The sequence below is a fragment of the Musca domestica genome, unplaced genomic scaffold (genome assembly GCF_030504385.1).
Source record: "Musca domestica strain aabys unplaced genomic scaffold, Musca_domestica.polishedcontigs.V.1.1 45, whole genome shotgun sequence".
Lineage (NCBI taxonomy): Eukaryota > Metazoa > Arthropoda > Insecta > Diptera > Muscidae > Musca > Musca domestica.
The window spans coordinates 5471862-5477420 of NW_026712335.1; positions in this window are offsets into that span (position 1 = coordinate 5471862).

Genomic DNA, 5559 nt, shown 5'->3' on the forward strand with positions numbered 1-5559 from the left:
ATCACGAATAACTTTTTTTTTTGGGAAATTCTCACCAAAAAGCAAACAATATAATGAGCTGTCACTGGAATAATTTTAGAAGCTGTCGGACGAGTGGCTTAGAAATGACAGCAATCAGAAGTTGGTTGCGGTTATTTGATGTCACCATGTAAAGTATTAGATCTCCACAATATCGGCCAAACTTTGGAAATCGGAAACATTGGAATCAAACATGCATTAGGTTTAAAATTAAATACAAAATTCCTATGCTTTCCGCTATCAGAAATCTCTTTTGCTGATTATTTTTATCTCAGAACTTCATAATATTAATGCTAAAATTAAAATAAAGACAAATTTAAAGGCGTTGGGTGTCATAAGGTCATGGTGTACTGGTTTTATGATGGTTTTACTCATGGTGGAATGAATACAAGGAATGATAGAAGTGACTAGATTGTGAAGAACGTAACTTGACTGTATGGCTTGTACGGGCAGAATGGCCATAAATACAACAACAATTTGTTTTGTTTATATTTTAGTACTATACTCAATTTCAGTTGTATTAAAATCATCCTGTGGGTATCTTAAGAAAACTCAACCTTTTACAATAACGAAAAATCAGCAAATGCCAAAAGTAGGTGGAAATCACTCAAACTCCACATATCAACCAATCAAAAGCTGACTATCGTTTAACTACTTTAAAAGGTACAATAAAAACTGTCAAACTTTGAATTTTCTGTCGATGTGGTGAATAATAAATAACGGGTGTTTTTTTAAACTAGATAGTAAAAAGTAACACAAATTGTAAAAAGTAACATAAAAAAATTAAATTTTGATGAAACTTTATTTTATTTGTTTCAGTATACTCTGACAAATCATAATGAATAGACTCACGCTTGAACAACGCTACGAAATTATCCAAATTTACTTTGAAAATCAGGCTCTAGAGCAGTTGGCAAATGACCCGTTGTTTTATAGCAAAATTGTGTTCAGCGATGAGGCGCATTTATGGCTTAACGGGTTTCTTAATAAGCAAAATTGCCGCATATGAAGTGAGACCAATCCACAAGAGAACCTACAGACTCCATTACATCCAGAAAAATACACCTTATGGGACGGTTATTATTTATTTATTCAAAAATGAGGCCGGAGCTCGCGTTACTGTCAATGGATCAATGATGCCATACGGCGAACGCAACCATCGACTTATTGAAATCAAAATTTGGCGATAAGTTGATTTCGAGAAGTTGACCTGTTAATTGGCCTCCAAGGTCGTGCGATTTTACACATCTCGATTATTTCCTGTGGGGCTACGTGAAGTCACTGATTTATGCTGATATACCAGCAACAATTGACGCCTTGAAGGCCAGCATTGTTCGTGTTATTCGTGACATACGGCCAGCAGTGCTCGAAAAAATGGCCAAAAATTGGACGTCCAGAATGCACTTCGTCAAGATCAGCCGCGGTGCCCATATGCCCAAAATCATTTTCAAATGTTAATGTCACGTATTGATCTTTCGAATATAAAAAATTTATTTTTTTTTGTGTTATTTTTTACAATTTAAAGTTCTATCGGGCTTAAACAAACACCCTTTATAACATCCATTCTTGGAGAGATAAATTGAAAAAAGACGTTCTAAAAAAACCTTTGTATCGTTTTTTTAGAACGTCTTTTTTCAATTTATCTCTCCAATGCTTTTTGAATACATTTCTTGCGAAACCAAATATAAGATTATGCAATTTTGTTGCTTTTTTAAATCATACCAAGACATTGAAATTCTTTCGCCTGAATCTCATGTTATTTCTGGCAACAGGTTAACCAGCATTCCAATGTTCCAATAAAATCGTGAAGATACTGACTACGTTCAATTTAGTTAAACGCATCCCTCTTTGTTTTTGCAGAGTGCAAATCATTGCGCACTAACGCATGCGTGACATTAATTTTTCAAGTTTTGGCCAAAATAAAGCGGAGAAATTTTTTTAAAAGTATGGTAAACGTCGTAAAAAGGCCGCTACACTAATTCCCCATATATAATTTTCTAAAAATATATCATAATTTTTTTATAATAATTAGGTGTGCAAATTAGAAACTTATTATTTTATATAAGAAATTAATTGTGGAAAGAAATTAAATGCGGAGAAAGACGTGTGATATTGGTCACAGTCTGCAAAAAAAGTGCAGAATTTCGGACCAAACTCCCAGCCGACCAAGTCAACAGATGCAAGCAGTATTATTAAAAAAATTATTTTATCTACAGCAAATATCAATGGTATATTCATATAATGGATCTGTAAACGTATTCGATCTGTAACAGACATTTACACAAACAAAACATATGACAGAACTTCAACATATATAGGACCTTGCAAAAGACCTCTTATCCTTAGATAACGTTATCGAAGGTATTGCTCTTAAGAAGATTTCATGAATTATTTTCTCCAAAGAAGATCTCATGCAAGGTTTTCATACATGAAAGATCGTATCAAAGGAATTATTTTTTATAGATAATCATGTGAAAATTATTCAATACAGATGGTCTGATGAAGGGGTCTATGAGACATTGGACGGCTCTACTTAGGAATTTTTTTAATTTTTTTTCCATTCCTAAAATATACTTGAGTTTAATTGAAGGAATTATACGTGTGAGGGGGATGTACCAGAGGGAAAGATGACCTATTTAATCCACACTCACTAACGAGCTTGTGTTAACATAAATGTTGGACAGTACAGAGTCTAAAGGAAATCGAGAGTCACATCAAAGACCTAAAATGGTAAAGACTTGACAAAATGCATAATAGAAAAATAGTTAATGTGAAAAATATATAGAGGCGCTGCTCACAACAGTGACATGTTAGCATAAAAATTATATTTACAAAGCAATTTTAAGAATAAAATTTTCTGTAAACCAAAATTTTGAACTAAAAATTGCATTTCACTGACGTTTGAATATTGCATTTGCTGTTAAAACAACTTAACATTGATTATGTTGTTATGATATCGTAACAACAGAGGCATTTACACCTGGTGACAATATTTTGACTCTGTCTTGTCCCATCTTTATACTTCTATGTCTTTGGTCACATCTCATTCAAAATATTGATTCTGAGGAAGATACTAGAATGTGTGAGCCTAAACTAAATCTGATATATGTATTTCGACGTGCAAAGTTTTAACCATGTCGGTTATAGCCCACGTGCTGAGTGCAACGGTTCCGAGTCCTGTCGGAATGTCCAAGGTCTGCGGCCAAAATGTTTTGCGTGCCCAAGGTTTTAATATACCCTCCAGAATATTTTCGCGATAATATTTGGCATTTATTCTGATACCACGGTCGATAAATACGAGCGGAGAGCGACCATCGGCTGTTAGGGCGGCCCAGGCCATCACAATGGCCGGCGCTTGAGTTCTGGTGGCCAACGGAAGGTGCCGAAAATGGAAAAAACCAAATTCGGGGGTTCACCACTTTCGGCCAAGCGAAGAAACTCTTTAGCTCTTTTGAGTCTATTTTCTTTCTGTTGCTGTGTAAATTCTTACTTATTTTTCAATATTTGCCGAATGGAATATTGCGATATGTTCAGCTCCCGAGCCATTTTTCGGCCATTGCGACGCGGGTTTCGATCAAGTCGCTTCTTTACTTTTCGAACCATTTCTGCTGACGTTGCTGTTTTCTTCCGTCCACTTCCTTGACGTCGGGCTACGATACCTGTATCACGGTAACGAGCAATGGTACGAGACACAAAAGTTTTATTCACATTTAAATGCTGGAGTGCTCTAACGATAGCCACTTGTAGTTTTCCAGCCTTGTGGTTTTCCAGAAATCACACTATCACGCCTGAATTCCATCACTAATGGCTTTTTTTCTGGAAAATTCTCACCAAAATGCTTTTGTAGGCTTGTAAATAATATAATGAGCTGCCACTGCAATAATTTTAACAGCTGTCAGACGAGTGGCTTAGAAATGACAGCAGTCTGAATTTGGTTGCAGTTTTTCCATCTTACCCTGTAGAATCATAAATAAGTGTTAATGTTTCCCTAAATTTTGCATATCCCAACATTTTTATCAGTATTAGATGATGTTGAATACTTCGGTCCACCCTATTTAGTACAAGTCTTACTATTAAATATTTTCCAAATACTATTTTATATTTTATATCAAGTATAGAAAGCAGGTCAAATCTGGCGCCTTGTAATATTTTTATCAAACTTAGGTCAGATTCGGAAAAGACAATACTGGTCAATCCTTTTGAAACCCCACAAAGAGTCAAAAGCTGGTTCTGTCAACAAAACCGAGAGATACTTTATAACTTGTTTTTGAAAAAAATTAAAACAGATCTGTATGAAGGTAGAATGGATCAAACCACTCACTCTCTTGCCTCCCACACACAGTTCTCTTCAAAGTTCGCACGTTGCAATATTTGTACTAACAATAGATTTGGTGTGAATATGAGATATGTAGGTCCAATGTCTATGGTATGTCCAAAAACCAATATACATAAATAGATGGTCAAATGCTAAGTTTCGGCAAGCCGGCTGATATTTTTAAAGTTGTTTAATTTATAAAAATAATTAACAGTAGATACAGTGTACAATTTAGGATTTTTCAGAAGTACCTCGATTTCAGACTGTTTAAAACATCTCATGACCCACTGCAGGTTATTATGTTTGTATACACCTGTATATACGCACATATCCTTGAATGTAGGTCAAGATCATTTCGAAATTTTTATAAATTTAAATTAGGCCAATATTCAAATTAGGATGAGAACAAGTTTCCCAAATCATTCTTTAACTTAAATAATGCTGCTTTTTATAAATCGAAAAAAACGGAAACAGCTGGGAAACGTCTTTGACGTCAGAACTCAAATATCGCATGGGAATCAAATATCGCTAAAAGGAAGTTAATCACAAAATTTCCATTTAACTTGACGCCATTTCAAATGATTAATACGACACGGTGTCGAACGTTTAAAGTAAAACAAAATACGATTTGTCTCTCATAAACACACACTTCTTTCTTACCTTGAATTAACTTTAGAATACCTTTCGATTCGTTTAGCCGGAGTAATTTTCTGGTGAAGGCAAACAAAATGTTCTGAACTGATATTTCCTGGTTTGTTGGCAAACGGTGATGACTAATTCAGAGAGCAAGTGTGTCCGAGGGTTCTCTGTCTTAATTACGTTTATCACGAAACAAAAATAAGAAACTAAAATAAAACCTTCGAACTAAAAATATCCAGCAAATCGGCAGCAAGGTCTTTTGTTTATAAAAGCCATTGTAAGTTGACAGGTGCTATCATTGTAATTCGTTGGCTCCAACGGACTTGAATAAACTTCTTCTTTCGTAACATCATCCATTTAACTACAACTGCGTGATCAGGATGCGACGAATCCTTGGAATTATTTTAGTCCTTTGTATTTTACACAATCTCTGCTCGGCCCTGCATTACGACGAAGATCATTATGACAAAGATCATGAGAGTGGAGGAGGGCATGGTGATGGTGGAGCATCAGCATCAAAACCATCTGCAGGCGATGAGGGCGGTAACAACAGCGAGGGATTATCTAAAAACGGCAGAATTCCAAAC